Source organism: Haemorhous mexicanus, chromosome 17 (genome assembly GCF_027477595.1).
Source record: "Haemorhous mexicanus isolate bHaeMex1 chromosome 17, bHaeMex1.pri, whole genome shotgun sequence".
NCBI classification, from domain to species: domain Eukaryota; kingdom Metazoa; phylum Chordata; class Aves; order Passeriformes; family Fringillidae; genus Haemorhous; species Haemorhous mexicanus.
In genome coordinates this window covers 15957733-15975451 of record NC_082357.1, presented here as the reverse complement: position 1 = coordinate 15975451, position 17719 = coordinate 15957733, and the positions used below count along the sequence as shown (strand labels likewise).

General features: G+C 61.1%; 1 protein-coding gene across 2 annotated transcripts in view; it reads right to left on the bottom strand.

Annotated features, from left to right (window-relative positions):
• Positions 1 to 17719, bottom strand: part of PRKCB (protein kinase C beta) — a 98545-nt gene that overhangs the window by 69123 nt on the left and 11703 nt on the right. The gene's annotated exons all lie outside the window — the stretch shown is intronic.

Below are 17719 nucleotides of genomic sequence, written 5' to 3'. Positions count from 1 at the left end.
AAGGAGACCATCCCCAGCCTTGCTGAGGCTGCAGCCTCTCCCCACTGCTCCCTCCTCTCCCTCCTGCAGCTCCAGGCCCAGTTTGTGCTGCGAGGAAACTCCCACGGGATTTGTCCTGGGACAGGGATCCCTGGAGAGCTGCCTCCCACCAGAGACAGGGAGAGGCTGGCGAGGAGAGCAGGCAGAAACAGCACAGGAAAATCTCAATGGGCTGGAAAACTTCCAGGCCAGGGAAAAAAACGATTGTCAAGAACAGGCCTTTTAGCATGAGAACAAACAGCAGAGCTGGGAGAAAGGGCAGGGGTGGAGGGGTGGAGGGAGGGAGGGATGGAGGGAGGGTGGGAGGGATGGAGGGATGGAGGGATGGAGGGATGGAGGGATGGAGGGATGGAGGGATGGAGGGATGGATGGGGGGTGGAGGGATGGATGGGGGGTGGAGGGATGGATGGGGGGAGGGAGGGAGGGAGGGAGGGAGGGAGGGAGGGATGAGGGATGGAGGGATGGATGAGGGATGGAGGGATGGATGAGGGATGGAGGGATGGATGAGGGATGGAGGGATGGATGGGGGGTGGAGGGATGGAGGGATGGATGGGGGGTGGAGGGATGGAGGGATGGAGGGAGGGAGGGATGGAGGGATGGAGGGATGGATGGGGGGTGGAGGGAGGGAGGGATGGATGGGGGGTGGAGGGATGGAGGGAGGGATGGAGGGATGGATGAGGGATGGAGGGATGGAGGGATGGAGGGATGGATGGGGGGTGGAGGGATGGAGGGATGGGAGGGATGGAGGGATGGAGGGATGGAGGGATGGAGGGATGGAGGGATGGATGAGGGATGGATGAGGGATGGATGAGGGATGGATGAGGGATGGATGAGGGATGGATGAGGGATGGATGAGGGATGGATGAGGGATGGATGAGGGATGGATGAGGGATGGATGAGGGATGGATGAGGGATGGATGAGGGATGGAGGGATGAATGTCCCCAGAGATCCATCCATCAGCGACAGCCAGGCTGAGCTCAGGGCAGCAGGAGCCCTCAGGGGGGGACACACCAGCCCATGGCAGCCCCAGACAAGTCTCACCTCCCAGGACACTGCTCTGCCCAGTCCTGGCATGCATCAGGCACACACAGCTGGGCACAGAGTTGCAATCCCCCCCCAGTTTTGTTCCAGCAACAACCCAGCCCCTCCCTGCAGCCAGACCTCCCCAAAATACAGCTCTGCACAGGGGCTGGGTGATGGAGCACTCCAGTCATGGCCAGGGCATCCACAACCTGCCTTCCAGCTGCTCTCATGGCTGGGGCATCCACAACCTGCCTTCCAGCTGCTCTCAGCCCTGCTCAGCCCTAAACTCGGGAGGGAGGGAGGGAGGGAGCTGCCAAGATAAGAAACGCTGCCACTTCCTGTGCAGGAAGCAGCAGCTGCAGGGAGGGAGGGCTGCAGCAGGGCACAGCACAGCCCAGCACAGCCCAGCCCAGCCCAGCACAGCATGGCACAGCCCAGCCCAGCCCAGCCTGGCACAGCACAGCCCAGCACAGCCCAGCCCAGCCCAGCACAGCATGGCACAGCACAGCCCAGCACAGCCCAGCCCAGCCCAGCATGGCACAGCCCAGCCCAGCCTGGCACAGCACAGCCCAGCACAGCCCAGCCCAGCCCAGCCTGGCACGGCACAGCACAGCACAGCCCAGCCCAGCCCAGCCCAGCCCGGCCTGGCACAGCACAGCACAGCACAGCCCAGCCCAGCACGCCTTGGGCCACCCAGAGGATGCTCAGTCCTGGCTCCTGCTGAGGGTTTGGCTTCCCCTGGCTTGGCTGGTGCTCATCCTCCTGGTGAGGCAGACCCTGGCCAAACCAAGCCCTGGCACAGGGCTCAGCCCGACTGCCAGCCCAGCCTGGCTGCACCTGGGGGGCTTTGGCACCTGGCAGGGCACGGAGAAGGGAGGCAGGAGGGAGGCAGGATGCTTGCTGCTCTCCTGGGCCCCAGCCAGGGGGGAATGCTCACTTCCCTGAGAGGTTTGCCAGCAGCAGCAGGAGCAGCAGAAGCCTCAGCCCTGCCCCTGGCAGCCGCAGCCCCTGGGCCAGGGGAAGGGGAGGGCATCTCTCGGCTCTGCTCGGCCCTCCTGCCTGGAGAACAGGCCCTTGTCCCCTGCCAGGCTGCAGCAGGTGCAGCTGCACAGCAACACCTCTGCTCCAAGGCACTCCAAGGGCTGCAGCTGGCACCGTGCTCGTGCCCTTGGCCCCGTGCTGGATGCTCCACGGTAAGATATTAAAGTAACATTTCCAACATGCAGATTTACTGCATCTGCTCCCCCCTGCTCCAGCCAGAGCTGTTCAGAGCAGGGTTTTATTGATGCTGCCAGACAGGCAGCACGGAGCTGGAGGAGTCACCTTGCTGCGGGAGGAGTGGGCAGCTCTGTCCCAGGGATCTGTCTGTCCCTGTCCCCAGCTGTCCCCAGGGAAGCTCTGGGAGGCAGCAGCGCGTGGGATGAGCTCAGGAACCCGCTCAAGGTGATGGCCATGGGGAGCTGGGACACAGGAGCACCAGCCCTCGGCCAAGGTCAGCGGGAAGGTGAAATCAGACACTGCCTGAGGGATCACATTAAGGGAAGGGTTTTAAAGCCCATTGCTGGGGAGGAGGAAATCAAACCTGCTCCACGTTTTACCTTCTTTCAGAAGAAATTATGATTTAGGTGAATTTTGTTGTAACAAAGTGGCTGAAGCCTTTGCCTTCTGCTGTCCTAAAAAACTCCATCAGCCCAGGGACTGAGTTTGCTGTTTGTGGGGAACAGTCCTGTGCAATTACACACCCCTGGGCTCAATGAGAACGTTATCTGGGCTGGCAGCTCGAGGGGGAGGAGGGCAGGGGAGAGGAGAGGAGCTGGTTCATTTTCATGGAGCTCTGCAAAGGGCTTTCCTGGCTCACTGTGCCCGTCCACGTCCCTGCTGGCCAGTGGGACTTTATTAATGCTTACAATGTGCCCTACTTCTGACTGCAGCTCTGTCCCGCTGAAAGAACCCATTTGCATTTTTAATGACATTTGGATAAGCAATTTAGCAGATCCCCAGCTCGCCAGGCTCCAGAACCCTCACCCAAAGCACAGGGACTGCAGCCCCAGAGCTCCTGCCAGCCCTGGTGCCAGGAGGGGACATTCCATCCCAATCCTGTGCTGGCACAGCACCCACCCCACCCCAGCCATCGTGCCCAGAGGCAGCTTTACATCCAGGCTGTTTTAACAAAGCCATGAAGGGGAGAGCTCCATACATAAGAGCCTAAGTGGGACAATAAAAATCTGTGAGCTCACCCAAAATGTCTCCCAGCTGTTCTGCAGCACTTGAGAGGAACAAAATAGGGCAGATTTCATAAATACCGAGCTGTGTGTGCCCAGCCATGTCTGCAGCTCTCACTGGCCTCTTCCCGTGTGCCCTGTGCTGGGCACAGAGGAGCCTCTCTGCTGAGCCTGAGGAGCTGCCAGCACAGCCAGGATGAGAAGGAGCAGAAGCTCCTGGGAACCCCTCAAGGCTGCAGCTCCATCTGTCACACGGGCAGCAGCCCCCAGCTGTGTGCCCAGCTTTTCCATGGCCCCAGTTTGGTTTTTGGAATAAACCCTGATCTCCAGCAGAAGGGACCCTTGACCCATGACCCACTACAGACCCAGCACCTCAGCAGGCAGCAAAACCAGCTGCAGCAACTGCATCCAGAATCCCACCCCGGCTCCCAGCCACCTTCCCAGCCGGAGTTTCCCCTTCCTTTTGGAAGGGATCACGGCGCAGCATCCGCACAGCAGCACCGCACTCACCCTGGTGCCCGGCAGCAGCTGCGGAGCGCAGGGAGCGCTGCGGGCCGGCCCAGCCCTGCCCTGCCCTGCCCTGCCCAGCCCTGCCCTGCCCTGCCCTGCCCTGCCCTGCCCTGCCCTGCAGCTCCTGCGGGGCCCTGCCGGAGGAACAGCGTTTTCCTGGCGGGATAAAGGCTGCCTGCAGCTGCACAAGGAGACACGCAGCACCCCAAACGGTAATTGCTTTTCCCCAGCACCCCAGGGGGATGCTCCCCCTCCACGCTGCCTCCAGAGCTGCCCCAAAGCCACTCTGAAGTCCTTGCCAAGGCAAACTCCTGTCTGTTGGGAGGGTCTGGGGTGAGAAAGCCCCTAGGAGAGGTGCCCGTTCAAGCAGATCTCGTTTCAGCCCGGTTGACAGCCCCGTCCCTCGCACCCATCCCCAGTGCCCACCCCAGGGTCCCCCAGCTGCCGCCTCCTGCCCTTCCCTGGCAGCGACATCCCAGCGCCAGCCTCAGCCCGGATTGGCAGCTGCTCGGGGGCGGCTTTCCATCTCCGAGCGCACGGCACCCGCTCCTCGGCACATGATCCAGTAATAAATATTTGGAAAGATCTGTTATTTTTACATAAACAGTCACAACACATCGCCGAGCTGGGGAGAGAGCCGGCTCCTGGCTGCCGAGCACTGCTCCGACCCCGCTGTCCCCGCTGTCCCCGCTGTCCCCGCTGTCCCCTCCCGGCCGGCCCTGCCAGGGAGCTCCGGGGGCTGCGGGACTCGCTCCTCCCGGCCCGCGGAGCCCCCGGGGCCTCGCTCGCCATCTCCTCGGCCCCCTGAAGCCCCACCTAAGTTTTGCAGGAGCGCAGCTCCATCAGCTCTCCCAGCTCCCTTTCCACAAAATCACAGAACGGCTGAGGCTGGAGGGGATTTCTGGCGGCCACCTTGTCCCAGCCCTCTGCTCACCCGGGGCCACCTGCCCAGACCATGCCCAGCTGGCTTTGAGTATCTCCAAGCAGGGACACTCCGCACCGTGCCCGGGCAGCCCGTTCCAGCCCTCCCCTTGCCACGGGGCTGCTGCAAAGGAAAAGCTCGGGCTCATCCTCCCTTCCCCCTGCAGCTCCCGGCGCTGCCATCCCCAGCACCATCAGCCTGGCAAAGCTGCCAAAGGCTCCTGAGCCCCCACGCAGCTCCGAGCTGCAATCAGCTGGGGCCCTCTGTAAATCACTGCCTGCACCACAGACAGCTTACCCCGAGAATTCTGGGGGCTGGAGCTAAAGGAGAGGAAGCAGGTTCAGCCCAGGACTCCAACTCACTTGCCAGCCACCCCGAGGGAAGCTCCTCTCTGCCCTTCGGCCTCTGGAACATCAAACACCCACCAAAAGGTCCCTCCCCAAAAATTCATGTTTTGCACCCTGCCAGGATGCTAATTCACAGCAAACTGCTTCTCAAATAAACGACATCCACATGCTGAATCTCCTCCTGGACTGCACCTTCTCCTGCCTCTCATCATCCTTCCTCCTTCGGCAGCTCCAGGACCTTCCTCCCCTCCCATCCTCACCTGCACCGCTGCTGCCCCGTGTGGCACCCACCTGCGTCAGCTCTCTGCCAGCCGGGGGCCATTCATAACAATTACCTGCTCATTCTCCTTCATTACCGCCTTATTTGGGATGGCAAAGGCTGACCCCAGCATATTCAGCTCGTTAATGGAATTACAGCTCCTTCCGGGCAGGGAGCGAGCGAGCGCTGCAGCCCTGATGCTGGAGCTGCCCTGTCCCTGTCCCCTCTCCAGGACTGTCCTGTCCCCTCTGCAGGAGCTGCTGGAGCTGCCCTGTCCCTGTCCCCCCTCTGGGACCTGCCCTGTCCCCTCTGCAGGAGCTGCTGGAGCTGCCCTGTCCCTGTCCCCTCTCCAGGAGCTGTCCTGTCCCCTCTGCAGGAGCTGCTAGAGCTGCCCTGTCCCTGTCCCCTCTCCAGGACTGCCCTGTCCCCTCTGCAGGAGCTGCTGGAGCTGCCCTGTCCCTGTCCCCTCTCCAGGAGCTGTCCTGTCCCCTCTGCAGGAGCTGCTAGAGCTGCCCTGTCCCTGTCCCCTCTCCAGGACTGCCCTGTCCCCTCTCCAGGAGCTGCTGGAGCTGCCCTGTCCCTGTCCCCCCTCTGGGACCTGCCCTGTCCCCTCTCTAGGAGCTGCTGGAGCTGCCCTGTCCCCTCTGCAGGAGCTGCTGGAGCTGCCCTGTCCCTGTCCCCTCTCCAGGAGCTGCTGGAGCTGCCCTGTCCCTGTCCCCTCTCCAGGAGCTGCCCTGTCCCCTCTCTAGGAGCTGCTGGAGCTGCCCTGTCCCCTCTGCAGGAGCTGCTGGAGCTGCCCTGTCCCCTCTGCAGGAGCTGCAGGGACAAGGACCCCAGGGCTCCCGCCTTTGCCTTGGCTCAGGAGCAGCTCTTGCCACAGTGCCCAGCTCACTCTGGGCTCTCACCCTGCCCTACAAGCCCTGCAGTGCCAGGATCCCTCGCAGAGCATCCCTGGGGGTCCCCAGCTCTCAGGCTGCAGCTGGGGAGAGCTGCAGGCTCACTGCACACCCAGGAATGCCCAGAGGGGTCAGGGGGTGACCAGGCAGGGCTGGGCTGCTGCCCCAGCCCTTTTCTCTCCGGGGTGAGTGTTTGCAGAGCCACAGCCCCTCCTCCCTGCCAGCCCAGCTCCTGGGCACGAGGGCACATTCACATCTCCCTTCAGAGCAGCTCTTTGTTAGGAGCTCTAACTCTACACAAACCTTTTTGCTGCTCTTTTCAGCGCTGCAGTGTCCCAGAGGAGCAGGGGTGAGTGCTGGGGAAGGGCTGGAGCTGCAGCCCCTGCACAGCCCTGGTTCCATCCCCTCCCGAGCAAGCCACTGCCATGGGGGTTCAGAAAGCAGGAAGGGGTTTCCAGAAGCAAGAGAGGGTGAGCAAGCTGCCAGGAGCAGGCACAACTTCTCGTGGTGCTGCTCTGATTCTGCAGTGCCCGTTCAGGAGGGCAGAGCTCACCAAGATGAATTTCAGCTGGGCTAGTGTGGCTGCCCAACAATTCCTCTGGAGCTGCCTGCTCCACGTCCAGGGTTTGGCCTGCATGAGATCCCATCACTCCTCCAGCAGGCTGCTGACGTCCCCTCCGTGAGGAAGGAACGTTCTGGAGGGTGTTTGTTAGAAAAACCAAATGTAAAGAAATACCAAGAGCGCTGAGCATCTCCTCCAGCCTGCCAATTACAGGCTGGTTAAGGCCTCCCCTTCTGTACCTGCCACTGGTGCACCTGACAAAGGCAGCAGCCTCTGCACTGGCAGTTTTATAGAAAAATATCCCAAATATAAATTGATGCAATATTAGGAGGCAAAATATTCTCTATGGCAACCTGAAAGGTCTTAATTATCCCCGCAGGTGGCAGAAGGAGCAGCCCCACACACGGGGAGCTGGCAAAGTGGGCTTTGAGTGGGTATTGAGGGGAAAATCTCATTCAACCCCCTGAGAGTTCAGGCAGCTCCTTCAGCAGGGAAAGATCCTTGAACTCCCTGCACCACCCCAAAAACTATTGTATTTGTGACTCCAGATCCATCTGAGTGCCTTAACTAGCAGGGAGAGGGAATCAAATGAGGTTTCCAACTCCAGAACGCCCGTTCCCATGGCAACAGCAGCCCTGTGCTGGCTGGGAACGCCGTGGGATGGGGATGGGGATGGCAGAGCCTGCCCCAGCCCCAGCCTGGGGCACGTGGGGTGCACAGAAATCACCAAATCACAGAATGCTTGCGTTGGGAGAGACCTCAAAGCCCACCCAGTGCCACCCCTGCCATGGCAGGGACACCTCCCACTGTGCCAGGCTGCTCCAAGCCCTGTCCAGCCTGGCCTGGGGCACTGCCAGGGATCCAGGGGCAGCCCCAGCTGCTCTGGGCACCCCCACAGGGAAGGATTCCTCCCCAATATCTACCCTAAGTCTCCCCTCTCAGTCTGAAGCTCCCCTTGCTCCATCCCAGTCTGTCTGTGTAGAAGTCTCCCAGATAAAGCCCATCCTGGGAATCCCAGTGCCCAGCCAGCTGGTTTGTAAAGATGTGCTCTGATGGCTCAGAACAGAAGGGCCAGTGGCAGCTGCAGGGAGGAGAAGGTGTTTAACCACCACTCAAACAGAAATTGCCTCCAGGGAAAAAGCCTCCAGGTGGGCACACTCGAATTGGGAGTTACTGCTGTAGGAATATTTCCTTTGGAAATTATCAACTCCCCAGTGAATTCCTGACCAGCTGGTAAGACAGTGCTTAGACATCATTATTTCTACAAATACAACAACCAGAAAAAAAAACAAAAAAACACCAACAATCAATGTTCAGCAGAATCAGCCTGAAGTCAACTTCCAGGAGAAATTTGCTGAGTAATTCTGGAGCAGAAAAAGCTCCTTTTCAATCCTTCCCTGGGAGGGTGCTGAGGCCCTGGCACAGATGCCCAGAGCAACAGTGGCTGCCCCTGGATCCCTGGCAGTGCCCCAGGCCAGGCTGGATGGGGCTGGAGCAGCCTGGGGCAGTGGGAGGTGTCCCTGCCATGGCAGGGGTGGCACTGGGTGGGCTTTGAGGTCCCTTCCACCCCAACCCAAGCCATGCCATGAGCTGGCAGCTTTCCTCCCCCCTCCTGCTCCCTGCAAACACTTTCCACGCAATCGTGGATGGAATTTCATTCTTTCCTTGAGAAAGATCCAAAGTTTTTGTCATAGGGCACATGTGACTGCAGAGAGACAGGAACAGAGCTCAGCTGAGCTCTGCCAAGGCACCTGGGAGAGCAACACCTCAGCACCCACCTTCAGCTGGCACAGGGCCCTGAGAGCTGCCCGTGAGGAGCAGCCTGAGCACACCCCAGGCTCCCGGCGAGGAGCAGCACAATTCCCAGCTCCAGGCAGGCCAGGGCTGCTGCTTTGGAAGGCACTGACCCTCCCTGCAGGGACACAGTTTGGCACAGCCTGCAGAGCAGCTCCCGGGGCAGCTGAGGGCCAGCCCTGCCTGGCCCCGGCCATCTCTGGCACCTGCCAGCCCAGCAGGGCCTGCCCTGCTCGCACAGTGCAGCTGCACTGCGGGGACCCCTGACCCCCATCTCCCCAAAACCCAGGCACCCACCCCACAGCCCAGAGCTGCTACCAAACACAAGCCCAGACCACGCTGAGCACACCAGGGGAGCTCCTCCTGCACTCCCCCACGCTTTCCATCAGAAAAAACCTCCTACAAATTTTATTATCAGCTTCTAGTAACAAGTCTGGAGCAAGGAATTCTTGAGGCAAAGGCTGGGGATGGAGCCCTGCTCCCACAGCTTCCTGCAGGCCCGTGGGAGCCGTCCCAGGAGCTCTCGCCCCCGCTGAGGAGCCTTCAGCACAGCCCTGGCATCCCCCAGCACACCGAGAGGCAGGCGGATCGTTCTCCCGTCACGGGGAAGATGGACCGAGTCAAAACAGAGGAGGATTCCTTTGAAAGGGCTCTGTGCAGGGACGGCGCCGTGCCGGGATGACAGAGCGGGCGGCGTCCCCAGGGACCCCGCTCAAGACAGCTCCTGCTCACTCCAGCACACAGGTGGGAGAGCAAGGAGGAGGAACAGCAAGGAGCTGCTCCCCCTCCAGCCTTCCCACTCACCCCCCTGCATGGTGCTGCAGTGCTGGGGGACAGCCCCCCAAAACTGCCAGGGCAGGCAGAGTCTGCAGCCAGCCCCCCCAAAACTGCCAGGGCAGAGCCTGCAGCCAGCCCCCCAAAACTGCCAGCATGGGCAGAGTCTGCAGCCAGCCCCCCAAAACTGCCAGGGCAGAGCCTGCAGCCAGCCCCCCAAAACTGCCAGGGCAGAGCCTGCAGCCAGCCCCCCAAAACTGCCAGGGCAGAGTCTGCAGTCAGCCCTCAAAACTGCCAGGGCAGAGCCTGCAGCCAGTCGCCCTTGGCAGGACCCGACCTTTGGGTGTGGTGAGGTGACAGCCCGAGGCTCCTGAGGGTGCAGGGGGCAGAGAGGATGTGACCCCAGAACAGCCAGTGCCCCTGCCCCACACCTCCCTGCAGCCAGGAGCAGCAGGACCCTCCCCAGCAGGACCCTGCCCAGCAGGACCCTCCCCAGCAGGACCCTGCCCAGCAGGACCCTGCCCAGCAGGACCCTCCCCAGCAGGACCTGGGCTCAGGCCCCCCAGGCACAAAACAAGACAAGCTCAGGCTGAGCAGTGAGAACCTGCCGGTGTCAGAAATAGCTCTGGGGAAGTGATACCACTGACAACGCTCCAGGGCACACACAGGGACTTCTGGGGGCACAGCTCCTGGCACTGCCCTGCTGCTGCCCCTTCCTGCTCTCCCACGGGCCAGCAGCAGAGCCCCCCGAGCAGCTGTGCTGCAGGAAGACCTGGAGAGGCTGAGGGTGATGCTGCTGCACCCCCACACAGTCCCTGGTGGTGCTGTGGGTGCAGCCTGACCTCAGACTTCCTTTGGCTGCCCCAGACCAAGCACAGCCTGCCCCACAGCCCCACAGCTCCTCTGGGCTGCTGCCCCTCTGCCCCCTCTGGCTCCTCATGAGCCATGTGAAGTTCCCAGAGGGCTGGGAGTGAGTCAGCACAGCAAGGACAGCCTAAGAACGAAACTAATTAAAATCCTCATCCAAGGCCACGTGTTCCCAGAGGCAGGGGCACTGGGGGGTGCAGGACACCACCCCAGGGCCTGGCTCCCCCCTCCTGCAGCAGGTGGCTCAGGGAATGAGCCCCCATGGCCCAGAAGTCAGGGGCTGTGCTCCCCACCAGGCACAGGGGGCTTTGAGGAGCTTTCCTTCAGCCTGGTGCCTGCAGAGGTCACGCTGCAGCTGGGGAGCAGCTGAAGGCACAGCAGCCCACCAAGGGAGGCTGGACACGCTGGTGACTGGAGGCAGCAGTGGCACCAGGGACAGAAACGAGCTGGGACAGCCAGGCCATGCAGGAGGAGCAGGTCAGGCTCATCCTGTACTCATCCTCCCCTTCTCTTTTGCAGGGGTCACAGTGGGATTTCCTGACCAAGACTAAAACACCCCAAGGTCAGAGAGGCTTCCGAGCCTTCACATCCACAGATCCAAAAGCAATGCCTTAACCAGGTCTGAGCAACTCCCAGGGACTGGGCAGGACCTAAACCCTCCCCTGGCACTGCCTGCTGTCACTGGTGGTATGGAAATGCTGCAGCAGGAGATCCTGGGACACCCATTGGCAGGGTGACACCCCCAGGGATGGGCCTGGGAAGCTGCAAGAGGAGAGGGGCTGGTGCCAGGGTTTGTGGGCATCCACGGGCACAGCTGGAGCATGGCTTGGCCTTCCTCCAGCAGCAAATACCACAGAGAGAGCCCTCCCCAGGCACACAGAATCCCTGGGGCTGGAAGAGCCCTCTGAGCCCTCCTCAGACCCCAAAGCCACTGCTCTGGAGCATGGCAGAGCAGCAGATTTTAACCACTGGCTTACACGGCTAACAAGGGTTTGGTTAAACCCTGTCTGCTGCTGAGAGCGTGTCCTGCATGCAGCTGAGATGGAAAATGAGCTTGAAACCAAATCCAGTGGGTGCAGTGGGCAGGGAGGGCAGCAGGGCCCCGCTGGGGCAGGTCCTGGGTGGGCAGCGATGCCCCCCGAGTGGCAGCCCCACCGTGGTGGGGGAGAAGGCAGACTTACAGCAATTCTGGAGCAGATTCTGGCATTAAAGCACAGAGATGCTGAGTGCCCTATCCCTTGCCACCCTCCCAAGCAAGAGAGACAGAGCAGAGGCGAGCCCCTCTCGTGGATTTCTGATTTAATATCCGCGTGTAACCGGAGCAGCCTCATGCTAACAAACCCTGACAGGAGATAAGTAACCATCCAGCCACGAGCCCTGCAAGAATCACACCAGACAATTAAACAGCCCTTCCAAAAATAGCCTACCTGACCTGCTACCACTCCTGACTATCAATCCAGCCCTCCCTGCAGAGAAGCTGCTACAGTTGAGTCAAACCTCAAAATACTCCCCCAAAATAGAGCCAAGCCAGTGCCATGTCTGTAAGTGATCCTCCCCTTCCTCAATTTAGACTGCTCAGAAACCTTCACAGAGAGAAAAATCACTAGGTGTCAGGCAGAGCAGAGGCAGATGCTGCTGGCAAACACGGCAGAGTGGGGGAAGGCTGCGAGCCCGGGGTGCAGCCAGTGGGGTGGCACAGTGACAGAGGACAGCACACCGGCAGCTCCACCTGCTCACAGGGGGCTCTGGGGAGAAATTCAGAGTGTGAAACCTCCAAAGGTCCCTGGCTGGTGTTTGCCATGATCTGCATGCACGGGACTGCTGTGCAGCACAGACAGGCTGCCTGTGCAGGGCAGTGGGGCTCTGCCTGCACCCCGTGGGGCTTCCAGGACCTTCCTCTGCGTCCCCCACATCCCCTGGGTTTTGCTGGTTCCCAGCCCCTTTCCAGAGCCCTGACTCACAGCAAGGAGCTGCTGAGGATGAGGAGGGTTCTGTGCCTGGGCTCTCCCATCCCAGGTGCTGTACCCCACAGTGCCCAGGCTCACCCCAAAGCCTGCACACAGCCACCCCACAGTGCCCAGGCTCACCCCAAAGCCAGCACACAGCCACCCCACAGTGCCCAGGCTCACCCCAAAGCCTCCACCCCACAGTGCCCAGGCTCACCCCAAAGCCTGCACACAGCCACCCCACAGTGCCCAGGCTCACCCCAAAGCCTGCACACAGCCACCCCACAGTGCCCAGGCTTGCCCCAAAGCCAGCACACAGCCACCCCACAGTGCCCAGGCTCACCCCAAAGCCTGCACACGGCCACCCCACAGTGCCCAGGCTCACCCCTAAGCCTGCACACGGCCACCCCACAGTGCCCAGGCTCACCCCAAAGCCTGCACACGGCCACCCCACAGTGCCCAGGCTCACCCAAAGCCTGCACACGGCCACCCCACAGTGCCCAGGCTCACCCCAAAGCCTGCACACGGCCACCCCACAGTGCCCAGGCTCACCCCAAAGCCAGCACACAGCCACCCCACAGTGCCCAGGCTCACCCCAAAGCCTGCACACGGCCACCCCACAGTGCCCAGGCTCACCCCAAAGCCTGCACACGGCCACCCCACAGTGCCCAGGCTCACCCCAAAGCCTGCACACAGCCACCCCACAGTGCCCAGGATCGCCCCAAAGCCAGCACACAGCCACCCCACAGTGCCCAGGCTCACCCCAAAGCCTGCACACGGCCACCCCACAGTGCCCAGGCTCACCCCAAAGCCAGCACACAGCCACCCCACAGTGCCCAGGCTCACCCCAAAGCCTGCACACAGCCACCCCACAGTGCCCAGGCTCACCCCAAAGCCTGCACACGGCCACCCCACAGTGCCCAGGCTCACCCCAAAGCCTGCACACAGCCACCCCACAGTGCCCAGGCTCACCCCAAAGCCAGCACACAGCCACCCCACAGTGCCCAGGCTCACCCCAAAGCCTGCACACGGCCACCCCACAGTGCCCAGGCTCACCCCAAAGCCTGCACACAGCCACCCCACAGTGCCCAGGCTCACCCCAAAGCCTGCACACAGCCACCCCACAGTGCCCAGGCTCACCCCAAAGCCTGCACACAGCCACCCCACAGTGCCCAGGCTCACCCCAAAGCCTGCACACAGCCACCCCACAGTGCCCAGGCTCACCCCATAGCCTGCACACAGCCACCCCACAGTGCCCAGGCTCGCCCCAAAGCCTGCACACAGCCACCCCACAGTGCCCAGGCTCACCCCAATGCCTGCACACAGCCACCCCACAGTGCCCAGGCTCACCCCAAAGCCTGCACACAGCCACCCCACAGCTGCCTGCCAGCCCATGGGAACAGGAGAAGGCTGAGCCCAAGGAATCACACAGGGGCTGGGCTGGAAGGGACCTGTAAGGACCTGTAAGCCCATCCCATGCTCCCCCTGCCATGGGCAGGGACACCTTCCACTACCCCAGGCTGCCCAGAGCTCCGTCCAGCCTGGCCTTGGACCCTTCCAGAAGGAGCCTTGCAGTGCCATGTGGAGGCAGCTCAGGCTCACACCCGGCTGCCACAGCAGCACTCCTGGGGGAAGGCAGGGCACCCCATGGCACGCAGGAGAAGTTTCTGTCAGGGCCTGGTGACACCAGGGGGGCTGGGTGTCACCCCCCCAGACACACAGCCGAGTTACCCCAAGCCCTGGCAGAGCAGCCTTCCCCACCTGCCACGTGGATGCAAATAAACTTTAAAAAAATGGCCCTTCCTCACACGTTACAAAGACCTGAAGTGCACCCTTTGGTTCTCCATCGAAGCCTCTTTAAAAGCTGTGTGATTTCATTCCTCTGCCAGGGAGAGTCACTCACAGGAAGTTACTGCATGGTTTCCGTGTTACCTCAGCACAGCCCTGCTTACCAAACCTGCTCTTGCACTGAAAGCTCCACAGTGTGCCCCAGGAAGGCACCGAGGCCACCAGGACTGTCCTGCCAGGATGTGCCTCCTCCTGCCCAGCTCCCCAGGGCTCGGGGGGACACCAGAGCTGCTGCCCAAAGGACAGGCAGCGTGGCAGCAGCACAGAGCCAGAGCTGTGCAGGGAGGAGCAGCAGGGTCATTGTCCTGCCCATGCCAGGCACAGCAGGGCTCTGCCCCTCGGGAGGGCACTCAGCAGGGCACAGCCCCTGGCATCACCAAGGAGCTCCAGCTGGGCCCCACAGAGGCCGAAGGCTCCTGCCACAGCTCTCCATCACCGAGTGCAAACGTGGATTTTGTGTCTCATTCCCCCAGATCCACCGCTGCACCCTGCCCCCACGGGCTGCCCTGCTCACCCCTCCTGCAGCTCATCCTCTGCAGCAGCCCCTTCCCCACACTGCCACGGGCAAGGGGCTGCTCCCTCCCAGCCAGCACAGCAAACAGAGGTGTCTGTGCAGGACAGACAAACCAGCACAGGCTTGCTCGGTGCCCCCGGGTACCAGCGATGCTCCTGGAGCAGCAGCAGTGCTCCCAGCTGGCTGTGCCAGGGCAGCAGCACAGCTCCCACTCCCAGCACAGCTCCCACTCCCAGCAGGGCATGCTGAGCCACAAGGTGATGCTGAGCCCTCGCAATTAAGCCGCTCGTTTCCGTGTAATGGCTTGGCAGGGCCTGGACAGCAAATAAAACCTGAGCAGGACAAGAGCTGAATGTGCAATAGGCCGATCAAAGGAACAGCTGTCCTGACAGGCAGCCGCCTCCCACGGCCACTGCAGAGCAATTAGAGGAGCCCAACAGGCCCGAGGAGGGGAGGAAGATGAGACAGGAGCTCGTTATCAGACATCCAGCTCCCAGCTCCTCACAGGGAGGGACATCAAAGCCAAGGGGCAGCAGAGTGGGACTGGAGGGTGAGCAGCAGCACCCACAGAGCCCCGTGCTGCCAGAGCAGCAGCGATCCCGGGGCTCCAGCACTGCCACACACCACACTCACACCTGCCCCAGGCTCCATGTCCAAAGCAAAGGGCTCCACCCTGCCAGCTCCGTTTCAGCCTTGTGCTCAATGGACGGGTGGTAACAGCTCCCCAGAGCCTGTGGGATGCTCCAGCAGCAGCAGATGATGGTCCTGAGCACGCCCATCCCAGCCCAGGTGGGGCCAAGGCAGCGGCGCCTCCGGTCGGGCTCCAGCCCAGCCGCATTCCTGCTCCCCAAATCCGTTCCCAAAGCCAAAAGCTTCAGCACCCCGTGCAAGTCAGCAGGGAGCTGGCAGCTATTATTTTAGGAGTCTCCATATGGACCCATTGCAGCATCTTGCTGCTCTAATTTAGGGCACAGGCTGCCAGGGAGGGGACGCTGCTTCCACCCCCGGGGGATGTTGGACTGGGAGCACCTTCCTGTCCCTAAAGGGGTTCCAAGAGGGGAGGATTCCAGGGGGCTGCCCCAGCCCTGGGGGCATCCAAGGCCAGGCTGGACAGAGCTTGGAGCAGCCTGGGACAGTGGGAGGTGTCCCTGCCATGGCAGGGGTGGCACTGGGTGGGCTTGAAGGTCCATCCCACCCAGCCAGCACCACCATCCAGCTGGTCCCACAGAGCTCCCCTGGCTGCCCCAGCCCAGGGCAAGGAGGGCAGCCCTGGCTGGGAGCCCTCTGCTTCCCCTTTTGGAAGGCACCAGATGGGCCACGTTGTTCTGAACCCTCTGTAAGTGCTGACACAACACTGCTCCTCACATGACTTTCCTCTTGCTTTTTAAAGAAGTTTTCTTGTTTCGCTCTGACACAGTGGAAGTGAATTTCCAGCCAGGCAGGAGTGATAAGGGAAGAACTCGCTGCAGGGCCCGAGGCACCCGATCCAGGGTGAGATAAGTGACCAGGCCCCACAGCAAGGAAGGGGCCCCTGTCCTGGGGCATGCAGGGCAGCCCCTCCACCCACAGCAGGAAAGGTTTGCTGCCCCCAACCCCACGGAGCAGGAAGAGGTCCAGCAAAGGGCAAGGTGGCCAAGCTACGGAGCTGCTGCATAGGGAGAGTGATGGAGAAGGCTGCAAAGCCCAGCCAGGGCTGGGACAGGTGGTGGGGGACACCATGAAGGCACAGAGTCCTGGCTGGAGGGAGGGTTGGCTGCTGTGAGGACCATCACAGGACAGTGCTGCTTCCAACCCCAACAGCCCCAGCAGGAAAGGGAGAGCAAACCAGAGCACGGTGGAGGGGAGCCTCCCCTGCCCCGGTGGGGTGTGCAGTCACAGGTGACATGCCCTGAGTGAGGCACCCACAGCAGCCAGCATTCCCCTACAGGAATCCAGCCTTATAATTTCTGCAATTAAAAAGGGAGTTCTTCTGCTGCGAGTTAAAATAGAAGTTTTTGTCACAAATTACCGGCTTTCACTCCCCTCATACCTGAGCTTAAACTGAAACTTAAATGGAAATTTACAGGAGAATGAGAAAGTGAGTCAGCCTGCCCTTCCCAACAGGCATTTATTTCCATCTCTCGGACTCAGTTAATAGTAACAGCAGAGGAATTAAGTTTATTCCAAATTTATGGAGCCCAGGAGAGGGGAGGTGGTTTTGGAGGGAACTCCACAGCAGCAGGGACCATCAGACCTGCTGCTGTGGCTCCTGTCCCCATCCCAGCAGGCAGCACAGGCTGCAGGGACCCTTCCTGCTCTGCAGGGCCTGTCTCCATGGCAGGATGTGCTGTGGTATGTCACCCACCTTATCCCACTTTTCCCACCCACACCACCCTGGGGAAAAGGCTAAAATGACCTAAAAGATAAAGCAGCATCCTGCCATGTAACCTGCTGGGAAAACTGCAGCCAGGTGACAGCAGAGGGACCTCACCTCCCAACGCCTGGCACAGAGGGCAGGACAGCTGGGAATTTCCAGCTCTCAGCTGGGAGAGGAATAGCAACATCCCCAGCAAACCAAAGATGAGAGCACAGCAACGCTCCTGCCGTGAGGAGCAGGAGCCAGGCAGGGCCAGGAGCTGCTCTGAGGAGAGGCAGCCCAGGCAGCAGGGGCCAGGACAGCCCTGCCATGGCTCAGCACGGGGACACGGCCACTCCTGCCCAACACAACCCCCGGTGACAGAGCCAGCACCCTGGACACCCAGCCTGTGACACTCTGGGCAGCACCGAGGCAGAGCCTGGAGCAGGAGCCAGCCTGAGGGTGGGGGGTTTGCTCTCATTTTGCACTTGAGCGAGCTGACAACACAGGAGAAACAAGAAAATGTCCAAAATACATTTCAAAGTGTTGAGAACACATCTCAAAGCACCTTGTCCTCCAGCAGCAGCAGAGCTGAGGTTCAGGAGATGCTCAGCAAAGCTTCCTACCCTACTACACATCTCTTGGGTATTCAGGTCAGCAGAGGGGCTGCTGGCAGAGCAGAAAAATCCTTTTAGGTACATAATAAGGTAGAATTGGATTCTGCTCCAAGGTGGAGAGACAAAAGCCATTTGTCATGCAGCATTCGCTGACAGGACATGTCCACAGCCCAGCCCTGCCTCCCTCCCCGCAGAGCCCAGTGCTGCAAACAAAGGAACTCACTCCCCAGCAGTTTGGGACCA